We start from the raw sequence: 16880 nt of genomic DNA, 5'->3' as shown, positions 1-16880 counted from the left end.
TGACCGTGGCAGCTTGCGACGACGCGTCCAAGCTGGAAACAAATTATCATCAGAGCTCAGAAGAGCCTGCTTGTCTACGAAAAGCCGGGACAAAGGTTTTCGCGTAGGGTAGGACACGAAGGCGACAAAAGCGCTCGAGAACACTGAAAGGTCGAGGTGTTTCTGCTTACTCGGTGCTTCCATTCAAACAAGCCGTCTGCATAGCAGCCACGGTGCAGCGTAAGAATTCGTGAGCATCTTCCTGTCGGCCAAAATGGAAATGCTCCCCGATTCCTAATGAACACCAAGGGTACAAGGTCTAGCTCATCAAAAGGGACAGAACGCTTCCCTTTCTACAAGCGCTCTCTCGCCCTTAAAAACTTGAACTCTCCAAACCCTTTGCACCCGTGACATAGCCCTCTGAAAACGCAGACGTTTCTACAGAGGGAGAACGCCCTCTGCAATGACTTACGCCTAAGGTCCTTGAAGACAGCCGTAGGCTTGATGGCATCCTCAGAGCAGAGCAGGACCTGGTTAACGTGCGTTTCCATTGTACACATCATGCAGAAGCCTCGCTCGCGACCTGCCAAGAGTCAAGGAAGAACCCACCTCAGTCTGGTGAAAGACGCGCCCCTGTGGAAAACCCTAAGCAACAGCAACCTTGAAGTTGTAAGTGCAGCCTCTGCTCTCCGTTCTACGCTCTCTTCTCCTCAGCTGCCAAGAGCCCAGTCCGTGTGCATAAGCACTAGCCAGGAAGTCTGTAGTAGTAGCCCACATCTTCTGAGGAAGCACCTGCTAACGGACTGCTGCCAAGTCCTCTTTTGCCGGTAGCGTCCCAGGACTTTGCACGCCACAGAAGAGCACAACAGGCGAGGCAAGCCTATTTGACCCTGACGAAGCAGCCTTAAGAGAGACTGAGCGTTAGCTTCGGCGCGCTGCTCTCGGGTGAGCTACGCGATACGGCGCTAAGAATCCTTTGGGAGAAAGGGCAGGTTCAAGTAACGCGTGTGTAGGTACTTCCACCCTCCTTGCTCGCCAAAGGATGCTTAATTGCAAGACGTCTTGTAAACAAGGCGCCAACAGGGCCTAATTTCTCCGAGCATGGACTAAGACACCAGACCGGGAAGCACACAGCTGCCTGTGTCAGAACAGACCTACGTGCATACGACCAAAGGCCGCTAGGCTCCCATCGGTTCCACAGAAGAATAACTTCCAAAGAACACAAGCCCAAGGCTTGGAAAAATAAGGTCTGATTTGAGCCTCAATGAAACTCTGGGTTTCCAGACAGTCATCCCACAGAAATCTCTATCCGAGTTCACACCAGACTAGCTCACATCATTGCTTTCACGGCGGTCTGCCCTAGCTTCCGTCTTCCAACGGTTCAGCACTGACCACTCACAGCACTCGGGCGTTATGGAAACGCGGCTGGGAAGGACCGCTGAGAACCTGAGCTGCCCTCCTCCTGAACGTTATCATCTTTCTGCCAGTCGGAAACCCACGGGCCAAACATTCATGGAGCGCATCACTTCCCAATGCCCTTGATCTTTCACAGGAGGGAAGAAAGGATCCTTCCTTGACGTTTGAGCACAGTGCATTAAGTGAAAGCAAGCCCTCCATCAGCTAGCCTGAGCGCGTCGCAAAGGCACGATGAAAAGCCGGTGCGCGCCCCCCACCCCACCCCCCCACCCCACCCCCCTGCCCTGCCCCCCCCTCACCCCCCCGCAGGGAAAATAGGACATTTCAGAGAGTCACTTCACAGAGTCGCTGTTCTGCTCTTTGACCTGCAGAGCTGTCCCAGAGGTTGCAAGCAACATGCTCGGAAGTACTCACACGACTGGCTGTGTTCCCTGGAAAGCATGTAATTGGCGAGAGGCGGAGTGTAGGTCAAACACTGTAGAACCGAGTTGAGGAAACACGTATTGCCCAGGTTGTGCAGTCCAGCTCCAACACTTTGCCTTTGCCGCCACTCCACAGAAATCTTCTCGGGTGGGAAAAGCATCCTTTGTGGCGGAGCAGGTCCGTCAGTAACGACTGCAAGAGAACGCTAGCGTCAAAGAGACTGCACCCCTTTGTTTTACGAACGGAGGCTGCAAAGGTAGTGTTCTGGACAGGAGCCCCCAGAAGAACCAGCTGTAATCGAGAACACGAGCACGTAGTCGAGACAGCCCATGCCTCAAGTTTGCTGCTCAGCACACAGCTGGGGAAAAGCGTTTACTCCTCTGTTTTCCTTTTCCTCCTGGGCAACCACTACTACTCGGGCTTCAGGAACTTCGGCCAAGTCCCTTCCATCTCGAGGCTCCGCTCTGCTTGTTAGTCTAATTCTTCTGTCCTTCTTCCTTAGCCTGACCTGAACCGCAAGCTCACGCTGGCAATTACATGGCAATACGTGGAGGAGCTAAGGCCAAAAAAGAGGCCAGCAACCCTCCGAGGAGCAGAGCTCTTTCCAGGCAGTGTTGCCTTCAACTGTCGGAGGCGCACACACCTGGAGAAGCCTGTGTATTGCCACAAAGCTCCCTCCCCAGCAGCCACCGCAGCTTGTCAACCTCGCACAGTTCAGCTTTGCAACGCTAACCGCTCCCGCTGTCCCAGGGCAGTCACACCATTAACCTTTACTCTTGAAGTCTGTACTCACAGGAGTAGCTCCTTTCGGGGCCAGCTCCTGCAGCTGGTACCTGACCCCAGCTTGCAGAGCCTGACTTCATTTCTGTCGGACACGACTCCGACTCAAAAACAAACGCGCTCGGCTAGCCAGAAGGCGCGCTCAGCCCACGCTCGCTTCCGCCAGCGCGACTGCAAGCGTCCTGGCAGAGAGCGCGCCACGAGCTGCTGCGCCGCGGCCCTCTCTGCCGCACAGCGACCCCAGCTCTGTGGGCCATTGTGACGGCGGGCACCTCGGCCAAGCAGCTGAGCGGGCCGGGCCCGATCCGGCGCACCCAATCGGATCGCAGCGTGCCAGTGGCAGGCGGGTGCTGGGGGCAGCATGGCCCCACCCCTCCTTATGAGGGGGAGGCCGCGGGGGAGGCGCGCTCACCTCGGCGCCCCAAGGGCAGCCCCCGCCCCAAGGGCCCCAAGGGCCCCAAGGGCCCCCGGGCGTCGCCCGCCCCGTGGCCTGCGGCCTGCGGCCGCTGCGCTGCCCCGCTGGCGGCAGGGGCGGGGGCTGGGCTCCCGCCCGCACAGCTGACACCTCTTTCCCGGGCCGAAGAAGCCGGACTAAGAAAAAAAAGCACGCTGCTGTCACCGTACCTGCTGTGCCGTTTGGGCTGCCCTGTTCCTGTTGGTGCGGGTTGTCTTTCCCACTCTTGTGGTGCCCCAAACTCTGTCCCTAAGACTTGTAGAGCACAACACCCGCTCTCCTCCAGCTCCCTTTTCCATGCATTTGGTCTAGGTCAGGAGGGGAAGCAAGCCCCTCATTCTGCACTACAGAGAAACACCTTCAACAGCCCTTAAGAGCAAGCCTGTTGGAAGACCCTGCAACGCCAAACAACTTTTAAGGCGTTCTTGGAGCAGCCGCACAATTTCACCTGTCTCCAGGAATTAGCGGAAAAGCCTGGCGCCATTACACGTTAGCACTAGTGCGCCTCCTCATTAGTGCGAGCACGCTTGGACTTTCTCTCTCCGGAAGGCTTTCCCAGGAACGGGGCTGCTCTCTCCTTGCGCCTTCTGGGACGAACTTAGTCCTGTACAATTGCCGCATAAGAGAGTCTTGACAGAACTAACGAGAGCAGCTATTTGACAAATACTTAGCGGGGGTAAGCCGCCTACGTTTCGCGGGCAGCTCCGGTGCTATGGAATTAACGCGTCAGTGTGTCCACAGCAGCTTTGGTTTGGGGGTTCTTCTCATACTGGATTGGGTGTTTTCCATCATTGCCCCAAGCGGTACTGCAGTTTGCCATGGAAAAGAGCGGCTCGACTCTAGATCGGTCTCCAGGCAAATTCAATTCGTTTTGCAATGCTGTAATCAGTCAAACTGCTCAAGCCGGGTGCCTCTTTCGAGGGACCCAGAACAAAAGAAGTCTGAAGAAACTGTCCTCCTTACAGTCTTAGTTCCCCGCCTGCCAGTGAAAGTCTCTTCCAGTCTTCTTTACTGAGTTAGTAAAGTCTCTTTCCTTCGGATCGGTTCACGTCTGCAGCCCGGGACGGTTGCTACGTTGCTGCTTCACGGTGCCTTCACTCGTTGCCGAAGGTTAACCGTTGCTTCTGCTCGTTCTGCTCTGGGTCCTTGAGGGCCGCTTCTAGCTGGTTTTGCAGTCCCATCAGCAGCAATGTCTTTCGCGTTCACTGCCGGTCAGTCCTGCGGCCTGCAGGCTTCATCTCCGTTAGGCCTCGCGCTCAGCTGGGCTAGAGCTAAATTAGCTCCCGTTTCTAACATAACAGTTATGCTAACTGAGGGACCAGTTTCTAACAGGTTCTACCTTGGCTCTTGGAGCTGCTCTGAGGGAAGGTTCCGGATCTGGAAGGGCAAAGCAATGCTTTTGAAGCCAGCCAGCATTTCATGCCAAAGAGAAGCAGGCATAGCCTGAGATGTCTCCAGGAGAGAGATGCTAACAGATTCCTGGCGCGGTGACACTACTTTCATTTGCGGGAGCTCTGTGCAGAGGGAACGGCTCTCTGTGACCGACTGCCCCCGCTCCCCCGCTGCTTTCTTCAAAGCACTCAGTGGCGGTAGCTTCTGTTTGGCTGAAGCTGGTCAGGCGAACACTCGCAGGCCTGGCACGGCAGAGCTGCTCCTGCGTGGGGCACGCTTGGAGGGTGCATTTGGCGTTTCCTCGGCGCTTGATAATGGAGAGCCTCACTGGGTAGGCAAGGTAGCACTGGGTAGGCAGGAAAGGTAACTCCCTGCCTGAAGTCCTGGGCTCCATAAATAATCCCTCCTACCTGCTCAGACGTCCAAGGCGGCTGCATGTCATAGTTTGCCTGTGAAACAGAGCAAAAGAGTCACCAGGTCTCTGAACTCTGTCAGGAGGAGCTGTGAGGAGGGGAAATCTCCTGGTTCCTGTGACTGTACAGGAGAGCAGACTTTTATCAGGCATAACCCGCAAGCAATCACCTTCCCTCTAACGTTGCCATTAACTCGGGCCACGGAGGGGCAGCGCAGGCGTTACTCTACCGGGAGAGGGTTAGTGTTCAGGGTTTGCCCTTTCGGTGTCCCGTTAGGGCCTAGCGCGTTTTGGCTAGGGGCTACGGGTTGGCACTCGCCTTTTCGGGGTAGGGATCGGGGGAGGCTTGGGGGAGGGTTCAGAGCTCTGCCTACGGCTGCTGGTAAGTGGTTAGGGCATGGGCTAGCCTTTTGGGTTCGGGCTAGGGCTCAGGGTGAGCCCGGTGTGGCAGGGACTTCAGGGGTGGGATCGGGGGGGGGGCCTGGGGTGAGAGGGAGGCTAAGGGGTTACCAGGTTGGGCTTGGGCTGGGCGGAGAGGGTGTGGGGCTAGGGATTAGAGCAGGGGCTCGGGGGAGGGCTGGGTGGGGGGGAAGGGACTGGGGTCAGGGCAGGGCTTCAGGGTCGGGGTTAGCGGCAGGCAGGGCAGGGCAGGGCAGGGCAGGGCAGGGGCCTAAGCAAAGGGCTCTCACAGGCCCTGTGCCATGCGCGCCGCCCTCACCGCAGGGCCCCTCACCGCCCCCAGCTCTGCCGTCTGCGTGGGCGCAGCTCTCCGGAGGCCGCCCCGCGTGCCCTGGCGCACCTGCCTCTAGCGCTGGTGGGCAGCGTCTGGGGCCGGCGTGCGGAGGCCGGGGCTGGCGTCAGGCTCGGGGCTCGGGGCTGGCACCGAGAGGGCGGGCGGGGAGCGAGCGAGCGAGCGAGCCCCGCGCCTTCCCCGCCACGCTGCCCGGGTCGCCGCCTGCCTGCCAGGCCCCGGCCATCTGCGCGCTGGCTGGCCGAGCAGCAAGCGGTGGGCGGGAGGGGCGGGGCGGGGTGGGGCGGGCCGAGCAGCAAGCGGTGGGTGGGAGGGGAGGGGCGGGGCGCCCCAGGAGCGACATGCAGCCCACCCAGTGGCGCTGCCGCCCGGGCCAAGGGCTGGTGCTGGTGCTGCTGGGCCGGCCGGGCCCCTGGGGGCCCGGGGGCCTGCGGGCAGCGGCAGGGGTGCCTGCTCCGGGGCTGCGCTGGCCCGGTGCCGGCCCTGGCACGGGCCGCCTGCCCCCGTGCCCCCGCGCTAGGCCGCGGCATGGCCCACCTGTGCCCGGTGGGCCCCGCTTTGCTCCATCCCTCCCCAGTTCGGTGTGTCTGGTGCCTTTGCCTTGGCTGCCGTGGCCACGCGTGGCTGTGTCGCCGGGACTGCCTGCGTGCCAGTGGCCCTGCGCCCCAAAGTGCCCCCTCGCTAGCCAGCTGGGCCTGACTGGATTTCCCTTTGCCTTATGCAGTTGCTCGACATCTTTTTTTTTTCTTTTTCTTTTCCCTTTAGCCTCGCTTCCTCCACCCAGCCCCAGTGAAGCACAAGCAGCTTCTGATCAGACGTGCTGACACTTGACCTGCCCGAGCAGCAGAGTGGCTTGCTGCTCGCACTCCTGCCACGCGCTCCCACGGCGCCCCATTCGGGCCTTAGCTCCTGCCAGGCCTGGGGCGCCAACGGGAGCTCTGCTACCCATCGGCATTACCGGCACCTTTGGAAAAAAGCACGCCTAATGGAAGCGAACGGGGGAAAAAAGTTGCTTCTTTGCGTGGTAAAATTCCGTACAGAAGTCTGAAGCACCGCTAAGGACTGGCTTTTGGTTTGATGGTCATTTTATTGTTTTGAGAATCAAAACAAGCTTTTCAAGCTTGGCTTGGCAATGCTATTGTTTTGAGCATGGCGATCTGTTGCTTTTGGTGGTAAGTTGCGGTGCTGGCGGCAAGGTTAGTCAGAGTCCTGAAGGCTCCCGCCAGCAAGCTCGGCATCGGAAAGGCAAGAGGCAGCAGGGTCACTCCCTGTCATGACATTCAGCCCAAGCCCATCTGCTCAGCGGTTTGCTTTTCTAGAAAGCAAAGACCCGAGCCTGCGCACAGCTCGACGTGCGCCGTGACTCCGGCACTGAACGGGCTCGAGAGGAAGGCGGCCAAAAGCCTTCGAGGAAAACCGACTGCCTTTCAGGTCCGGGCTAAGGCGGGTGTTCTGCGCAGAAGAGCAGGACACAGCTACCTGCTTTCCTGGCACCCGCTAGACCTTAGGCACGTGCAATGTGGTGGCAGTCCCGCCTTCTTTCCCAGCAGCCCTTCAAAAACGGAAACAAGCAAGCAAGCAAATCACAGACGCTTTTTGTTGTTGTTTTTAATCAAGGCAGAATATTTGGCAGCTAGGGCCTACTGGACAGCTTTCCGCTGGCAAGCATTCCGAAAGTATTGCAAAGCATAGTCTCTGCTTGAATAAAAAGGAATCCCGCCACCTTCCTGGGGCCCCTTCCCTTCCATCTCCCCGCGGGATGGGGTGGAGCTCTGTTGGTTGCTTTCACCTGCACGGGAAGGCTGCCCGTCCCCGTGGCGTTGGCTGCCGCCACGGGTTCTGGCTTGCTCACGTACAAAGCCGTCTGCAGGAAGGGATTCTTCCTTCTCCTCCCGTGTGTGCTTCTGGAAACGAGGATCTGAGCGTTCCAAGAAGCTCTCCAGCTTCTTGAGGGGGGTCTCCTCTTTTCCTGACGCTTGCCATTGTCCACGGGGAGCTCAGAGAAATCCAAGTCCTACTGTCTGAAGGAAACAGGCAAGTTAAGAACAGAAAAAACAGGGGTGGCACTTGATGCCTCTACGGGACTGTCTTGTATCATACATTTCTACTGCAGGGGCTGATGTGCAGCGCATCAGCTGCCCTGCGGTTAATTGCCGTACGTCTGCCTTACTAGGAAGCGTAAACCCTGAGAGGTCGAGCGGGCATTAGGTCCTGGCTTGTAGACAAATCGTTAATCAAGGCTAGTTCCGGAATACGAGCACCTGAAAACAGTCACTCTCGTAGCCTTCCCAAGAACTGCGCGCAGATGGCATTCTGACCATGTGGTCCTGATCTAAAGGTTTAACGCAAGTCGGCAGTATCTTCCCTAGCCTCTCTGGATCAAGCTGTCAACGCGACCCCCAGAGAGAGTCCCCCCGCGTGCCCCCCCCCACCCCCCCGGCCCCAAAAGAGCTTGGAAGGAATAACAGGGCAGGCAAGAGAGACAGCCCCAAGAGAACGAGGAACAAATTGCTCGTTTTGCTGTAGCCCTTGCTTACTTGTAAGCCTTCTCTCGACGTTTATCTTTGGCCTTCTTGCGCTTCTTGACCTTCTCGTACTTTTTTCCTTTTTGGATCACCTGAAAGCTCTTGTCTCGATCCGTCCCCGTTTCTCTTCCGTTTTGCTGCCGCTCCCTTCTGCACGGGGGTGGTCTCTTCTCAAGAGGCGGGTGCGGATGTGATTCTAACTACGCGGGCCCGTTCTAAAGTGCCGCCCCAGCTCGGCCGTATCTTCCCTGTCTTCGCCTCATCAGCCTACCAACGTGATCCCCGGACAGACTCCGCACTACTGAGCGCTTTTTAAAGCAAACTGGGCGGACAAGAGAAAGAGCCAGAAAAGAACGAGGCACAAACTGCCGGAATCTCTTGTCTCGCTCTTTCTCCGTTTCGCTTCTGTTTTGCTGTCGCTCCCTTCGGCGTGGCGATGTCCTCTTTTTCTGCTTCTTTGCTTTCCAGTCTTCCGGGGAGAGCCCTCCAAAGCAGAAGGAACTGACGCAGGCGGAAGCGCGTGTCTTTGAGGAGAGTGTTTTTCAGACTGCTGCTCCGGAACGGAACAGGGGCGCGAGTCTGCTCTGTGGCTGCGGAAGCGACGCACGTCTTCCCCTCCGGAGAGCGACGGCAGGTGGAGCCACCTGCTTTGGCAAGAAGGCTCGTGGCTTGGCCTGTCTTGTTGTGTTCGTCCTCCGCTTCGGGATCTGTATCGAGGCCGTTTTCCTGAGCTTCTGCCCTTACCTGGGCAGTTTCTGTCACGACGGGAAGACGTGCGCCTGCTTCCATTGCAGTGCCGCTGCTTCTGGCAGCTGTGCTTGTTTCTTTCCAGCCTGCAAGAGCGCCTCCTCTTGTGAGAATGACCGCCTGGTCCCCTTCCGTTTAGCTTCTCCCGCTCTTCGGTGCCAGAGCGCTCTCTCTTCCTCCGGCAGGGCTCCGGGGAAGGTTTTGGCGAGTCGCGTCTTTCGTCGGATGAAGGAACAGGCTTGCTTAGGTCCTCATCCTCCCGAGCGCTGCAGAGACCGTCAGGCTGCCACGCAGTCTGAGGTGCAGGCCGTTTGTTTGGAACGCTGAGAGCCATCTCCCGTTTCTCGGAGGGATCGAGAACGGAAGGCCTGGCAGTTGCCCAGGTTTGGACGCCAGCTGCTGGTAGAGCTGATGATGGCCTTTGGAGGGTGACACCATTGGGCTCCTCTTTCAGGGCTCCGTTTCTGTTGGAACCGTCTGAGCTCTGTATTTCAAAAGAAGAGAGTGTAAGAGGGCTCTGTGCAAACACACAGCTTTGAAAAGCCCTAAACACAAACCCCTCCTGCCAGATACTCCTACAGATTGCCTCGGGAGCTGAGCGGAAGGAAAACCACAACCCTGCTTTAGCTCGGAGTGCGAGGCCAAGGCGGGTGCTACTTTTCAGTCCTGCTTTTGGTTTTCTGCATATTGGAAGCAAATGAGCATCCTTTTTGAAAGCCCATCCAAACAGCTGAGCACGGATTAAAGATGTTCCTAAGTCTCGCTCTCTCGCTCTCCTCCTCTAAGCTTGACGTGTGTACGGATGTATGCGCGTCCATTTTTCCCCTTCACGCTGCCCCTGACAACCCGAGCATAACTGTTCAAGTGCTCAGGAAGAAGCCCTTTTGGTTTTGCTGTCTCAGCTAAAGGGACAGCACTAAAAAGAAGCCCAGCAATCCGGCCTTCTTGTCTTGATTTGAGCACGACCTGCCTCTACTTCCAGCGTCTCTCGGCGCTTCAGGAAGCGGAGCTGGAGGCAAAGAAGCAGCAGGGCTGCAAACAATTTAGCATTAGCCACTGTTTGAGTGATTCTGGCTGCAGCAGCAGGAGAGCTGTGAAGAAAGCTGCAGTGCGAGGAGGGGGGGGAAAACACAATGCAGACGCTACCTACCCCCCACCCCCACCCCACCCCCATCCCCACCACCAAAAAAAAAAAAAAAGAGGAAAAGAAAGAGAAAAATCCCACTCTCATTTTGGTGCCTTCATCCTTCCCTCTCTCTCTCTTCCCTGCCAGTTACCTTCATCGTAGGAGGAGGAGGATGGGGTCCCGTAAATCCAGCCTGCTTATTATCAGCCCCCGGCTGAGCAAGGAACGAACGGGGAGAAGCTGGCACCGGTGTGTAAGAAGCGCCTTCTGCAGGTGTCTCACCGCGGCACCTTGGGAAACAACAGTGAGCTCAGTTGAGAGATGTTCTGTCAGCCTCCGCTTGGGCTAAGCCCCATCCTATCACGCTGTAGGAGCAGCTGATCGGCCATACTGAAAACGTAACCAAGACTACGAGCTGAAAATTAGGCGATGGTCTTCCTACCACGGCTGCCCCTTTCAGAGCAAGAACTCATCATCCTCACACCACCTCTGGCCTTAATTGTGCCTCTTTTCGGCATTCGCCTGCTACAGAGAGCGCCTCCGTAACAAGTTACGCGAGTGCAGCAGCTTAAGGCCAAGCAATGAAGGCCAAGAAAGGGCACGGGGACTTCCAGATTAGACAGAACGGAAGTCTACAAATAGCCCTTTCCTCCCGGGACAGAAAGAGAAACGCGTCAGAGGAGAAGAAGAGAAGCATCAGTAGCGTGAAAAGGAAACGCATGCTGAACCCACCTGACATAAAAAAGTAAATACGCCTGCTGGCTGAGAACGGTGCCGATGTTGCGAAGGACGACCGAGGCATCGTTCATCTCATACCACAGTCCGTTACTGGCCTGCAAATAAAGGCAGTGAGACATGGGACGAGTCCTTTCCCCCTAAAAAACAGTGGTTGCCGGTAGCCTTCTGGGGCAAGCCTCTCTTCACCAGCACAGGTTTTACCCTGCAAGAAACGAAGCTGATGCTTACCTTGGTGAAGCAGAAATAGTGTCCCGCGTGGCCGCTGCCACCTCTGTGCACCAGGACCGCATATAAGGCGTAGAGGACTGGTTCGCCGACTGGCTGAGACATGTATGCTCGAAGGTCCAAATACTCCGGATATTTCACGTGCTGAGGACAGAGCAAGAAGACCCCAAACTCATCTGGGAATACTTCACGAAAGAGCCGGAGAAAAACCCTGCTAAGAACACGGACCGGAAGTTGAGGCAGACCTTTCTTTGGCTCGTCAGAAAGAGGTCTTCCCAGGGACAACAGGTAACAATTTCAGGTGCAGAGAACCGTTCTCGGCAACATCAGCTCTTTAAGAGCAGAGCATATGCTTATCGTCCCACGGGAACTGTGCTGTTCCCCCAAGAGCAAGAGCCAGACCTACTTCTTGTACTGAGTCTTCCCAGACATCTACCGCCTCTGTACTTGCAGGCGGCAGACATTAACAGCTTTTCTAGAAGCGTGCTCTGCTCTGGGAAATCTCCCTCCCCAAGAGGACGGATTCGCTTCACAATTGTAGAGCTACCTTGCTAATCTTTCCGCCGGTGAAATCGGCAAATCTTTTCAGGGCTATGGTGAGAACGCTGGAAGAGCGATGGATCGTAAACCTCTTGGACGCAGCAACCATCTGTTCACACCTGCAAAGCGAGCACGGGCAAGTGTTTATAGGCATCTTTCCCTCCCCCGCCTCCCGCCAAAAGCCAAACACGTTTCCGCGTCTCTCGCACGCTCCTCCCAGTGCAATGCTCTGTCCTCGCGTAAGCGGGTGCTTCTTTTCAGAAAGCCACCCGCTGCCTTTCAGCCTTGCTCATGCAGAGACCGTAGCAGGATGCTTGAGGACACCGCGATACGCGCTGGGAAGGTTCTCTTTGGGCAGCCACACAAAAGCCTGAGTGCGCGTAGCCCGGCTGCGCGCCCCCCCAAAAGCGAGGCTTGCCAACAACTCCTAACGCAGCAGGAAGGCGACTCTTCCCACTAGAGCGCGGTTCCAGAATGTAATGCAATGCCGGGGGATGTTCCCTGGTACGCAGAAGTGGCTCCTTCTACTCAAGCAGAATGACAAAGATGCCTCTCTTAAAAGCAAATGTACTGTTTGCCAAGCTCTGGGTGACTTCAGCTCTACAACCAAAAGGTGCGCCTCGCTGTCTCGTTTGCCTGTCTCAATTGAGTCAAAGGCTAGCTCATGCTCTGAGACAGGCCCTACATTTCAGCCGGGCTCTCCTATTAAGATGTCGTTAGGAAGAATCTTACTTGCTGCATTTGTAGCAGTTTTCACCATCCAGCCGTTCAGGTCTCACAAATTCCTCCAGAGCTGCGGGGACAGAGGAGGCTGCCTGGATGCGGAAGAAAGCAGGGCACTGAGTTCCTGGAAACTCAAATCCCAACCCGCCCCGAGTATTTTGCCACAGGGCCTCCCTCCTTCACCCAGGGGGAGACCGTCGGCTTTAGAACGCCACAAGTGGCAAGAACAAACCCTCAGAGCTCGGGCCCTTCAGCCACCGATCCAAAACGGCTTACCTGTATCTCCAAAGGGATGTCGAGGAACGCCTCGTAGGACTCCGACACTGCTTGGCAGCTCAAGCACGTTACTGCAAGCCAAACAGCAGCACGTCACAAAATGTGAAGGAGACTCCCTTTGCCCGCTTAAACCGTTAAGACCCACTCCTCCCGTCACACCGTTAAGCTCTTTGCGACAAACGGGCACAAAGGCACCGAGCAGTTCTAAGGACAGTCCTCGTTTGAAAAAGTACCTCTGGAGCGCAGAAATCCTCCAAAGATTTGGTGAATGACCGTGGTAGCTTGCGACGACGCGTCCAAGCTGGAAACAAATTATCATCAGAGCTCAGAAGAGCCTGCTTGTCTACGAAAAGCCGGGACAAAGGTTTTCGCGTAGGGTAGGACACGAAGGCGACAAAAGCGCTCGAGAACACTGAAAGGTCGAGGTGTTTCTGCTTACTCGGTGCTTCCATTCAAACAAGCCGTCTGCATAGCAGCCACGGTGCAGCGTAAGAATTCGTGAGCATCTTCCTGTCGGCCAAAATGGAAATGCTCCCCGATTCCTAATGAACACCAAGGGTACAAGGTCTAGCTCATCAAAAGGGACAGAACGCTTCCCTTTCTACAAGCGCTCTCTCGCCCTTAAAAACTTGAACTCTCCAAACCCTTTGCACCCGTGACATAGCCCTCTGAAAACGCAGACGTTTCTACAGAGGGAGAACGCCCTCTGCAATGACTTACGCCTAAGGTCCTTGAAGACAGCCGTAGGCTTGATGGCATCCTCAGAGCAGAGCAGGACCTGGTTAACGTGCGTTTCCATTGTACACATCATGCAGAAGCCTCGCTCGCGACCTGCCAAGAGTCAAGGAAGAACCCACCTCAGTCTGGTGAAAGACGCGCCCCTGTGGAAAACCCTAAGCAACAGCAACCTTGAAGTTGTAAGTGCAGCCTCTGCTCTCCGTTCTACGCTCTCTTCTCCTCAGCTGCCAAGAGCCCAGTCCGTGTGCATAAGCACTAGCCAGGAAGTCTGTAGTAGTAGCCCACATCTTCTGAGGAAGCACCTGCTAACGGACTGCTGCCAAGTCCTCTTTTGCCGGTAGCGTCCCAGGACTTTGCACGCCACAGAAGAGCACAACAGGCGAGGCAAGCCTATTTGACCCTGACGAAGCAGCCTTAAGAGAGACTGAGCGTTAGCTTCGGCGCGCTGCTCTCGGGTGAGCTACGCGATACGGCGCTAAGAATCCTTTGGGAGAAAGGGCAGGTTCAAGTAACGCGTGTGTAGGTACTTCCACCCTCCTTGCTCGCCAAAGGATGCTTAATTGCAAGACGTCTTGTAAACAAGGCGCCAACAGGGCCTAATTTCTCCGAGCATGGACTAAGACACCAGACCGGGAAGCACACAGCTGCCTGTGTCAGAACAGACCTACGTGCATACGACCAAAGGCCGCTAGGCTCCCATCGGTTCCACAGAAGAATAACTTCCAAAGAACACAAGCCCAGGCTTGGAAAAATAAGGTCTGATTTGAGCCTCAATGAAACTCTGGGTTTCCAGACAGTCATCCCACAGAAATCTCTATCCGAGTTCACACCAGACTAGCTCACATCATTGCTTTCACGGCGGTCTGCCCTAGCTTCCGTCTTCCAACGGTTCAGCACTGACCACTCACAGCACTCGGGCGTTATGGAAACGCGGCTGGGAAGGACCGCTGAGAACCTGAGCTGCCCTCCTCCTGAACGTTATCATCTTTCTGCCAGTCGGAAACCCACGGGCCAAACATTCATGGAGCGCATCACTTCCCAATGCCCTTGATCTTTCACAGGAGGGAAGAAAGGATCCTTCCTTGACGTTTGAGCACAGTGCATTAAGTGAAAGCAAGCCCTCCATCAGCTAGCCTGAGCGCGTCGCAAAGGCACGATGAAAAGCCGGTGCGCGCCCCCCACCCCACCCCCCCCACCCCACCCCCCTGCCCTGCCCCCCCCCTCACCCCCCCGCAGGGAAAATAGGACATTTCAGAGAGTCACTTCACAGAGTCGCTGTTCTGCTCTTTGACCTGCAGAGCTGTCCCAGAGGTTGCAAGCAACATGCTCGGAAGTACTCACACGACTGGCTGTGTTCCCTGGAAAGCATGTAATTGGCGAGAGGCGGAGTGTAGGTCAAACACTGTAGAACCGAGTTGAGGAAACACGTATTGCCCAGGTTGTGCAGTCCAGCTCCAACACTTTGCCTTTGCCGCCACTCCACAGAAATCTTCTCGGGTGGGAAAAGCATCCTTTGTGGCGGAGCAGGTCCGTCAGTAACGACTGCAAGAGAACGCTAGCGTCAAAGAGACTGCACCCCTTTGTTTTACGAACGGAGGCTGCAAAGGTAGTGTTCTGGACAGGAGCCCCCAGAAGAACCAGCTGTAATCGAGAACACGAGCACGTAGTCGAGACAGCCCATGCCTCAAGTTTGCTGCTCAGCACACAGCTGGGGAAAAGCGTTTACTCCTCTGTTTTCCTTTTCCTCCTGGGCAACCACTACTACTCGGGCTTCAGGAACTTCGGCCAAGTCCCTTCCATCTCGAGGCTCCGCTCTGCTTGTTAGTCTAATTCTTCTGTCCTTCTTCCTTAGCCTGACCTGAACCGCAAGCTCACGCTGGCAATTACATGGCAATACGTGGAGGAGCTAAGGCCAAAAAAGAGGCCAGCAACCCTCCGAGGAGCAGAGCTCTTTCCAGGCAGTGTTGCCTTCAACTGTCGGAGGCGCACACACCTGGAGAAGCCTGTGTATTGCCACAAAGCTCCCTCCCCAGCAGCCACCGCAGCTTGTCAACCTCGCACAGTTCAGCTTTGCAACGCTAGCCGCTCCCGCTGTCCCAGGGCAGTCACACCATTAACCTTTACTCTTGAAGTCTGTACTCACAGGAGTAGCTCCTTTCGGGGCCAGCTCCTGCAGCTGGTACCTGACCCCAGCTTGCAGAGCCTGACTTCATTTCTGTCGGACACGACTCCGACTCAAAAACAAACGCGCTCGGCTAGCCAGAAGGCGCGCTCAGCCCACGCTCGCTTCCGCCAGCGCGACTGCAAGCGCCCTGGCAGAGAGCGCGCCACGAGCTGCTGCGCCGCGGCCCTCTCTGCCGCACAGCGACCCCAGCTCTGTGGGCCATTGTGACGGCGGGCAGCTCGGCCAAGCAGCTGAGCGGGCCGGGCCCGATCCGGCGCACCCAATCGGATCGCAGCGTGCCAGTGGCAGGCAGGTGCTGGGGGCAGCATGGCCCCACCCCTCCTTATGAGGGGGAGGCCGCGGGGGAGGCGCGCTCACCTCGGCGCCCCAAGGGCAGCCCCCGCCCCAAGGGCCCCAAGGGCCCCAAGGGCCCCCCGGGGCTGCGCTGCCCCGCTGGCGGCAGGGGCGGGGGCTGGGCTCCCGCTCACACAGCTGACACCTCTTTCCCGGGCCGAAGAAGCCGGACTAAGAAAAAAAAGCACGCTGCTGTCACCGTACCTGCTGTGCCGTTTGGGCTGCCCTGTTCCTGTTGGTGCGGGTTGTCTTTCCCACTCTTGTGGTGCCCCAAACTCTGTCCCTAAGACTTGTAGAGCACAACACCCGCTCTCCTCCAGCTCCCTTTTCCATGCATTTGGTCTAGGTCAGGAGGGGAAGCAAGCCCCTCATTCTGCACTACAGAGAAACACCTTCAACAGCCCTTAAGAGCAAGCCTGTTGGAAGACCCTGCAACGCCAAACAACTTTTAAGGCGTTCTTGGAGCAGCCGCACAATTTCACCTGTCTCCAGGAATTAGCGGAAAAGCCTGGCGCCATTACACGTTAGCACTAGTGCGCCTCCTCATCAGTGCGAGCACTGACTTGGACTTGGACTTTCTCTCTCCAGAAGGCTTTCCCAGGAACGGGGCTGCTCTCTCCTTGCGCCTTCTGGGACGAACTTAGTCCTGTACAATTGCCGCATAAGAGAGTCTTGACAGAACTAACGAGAGCAGCTATTTGACAAATACTTAGCGGGGGTAAGCCGCCTACGTTTCGCGGGCAGCTCCGGTGCTATGGAATTAACGCGTCAGTGTGTCCACAGCAGCTTTGGTTTGGGGGTTCTTCTCATACTGGATTGGGTGTTTTCCATCATTGCCCCAAGCGGTACTGCAGTTTGCCATGGAAAAGAGCGGCTCGACTCTAGATCGGTCTCCAGGCAAATTCAATTCGTTTTGCAATGCTGTAATCAGTCAAACTGCTCAAGCCGGGTGCCTCTTTCGAGGGACCCAGAACAAAAGAAGTCTGAAGAAACTGTCCTCCTTACAGTCTTAGTTCCCCGCCTGCCAGTGAAAGTCTCTTCCAGTCTTCTTTACTGAGTTAGTAAAGTCTCTTTCCTTCGGATCGGTTCACGTCTGCAGCCCGGGACGGTTGCTACG

The sequence above is a fragment of the Struthio camelus genome, chromosome 7 (assembly GCF_040807025.1).
Source record: "Struthio camelus isolate bStrCam1 chromosome 7, bStrCam1.hap1, whole genome shotgun sequence".
NCBI lineage: Eukaryota > Metazoa > Chordata > Aves > Struthioniformes > Struthionidae > Struthio > Struthio camelus.
Note: the sequence above shows the minus strand (reverse complement) of the source record.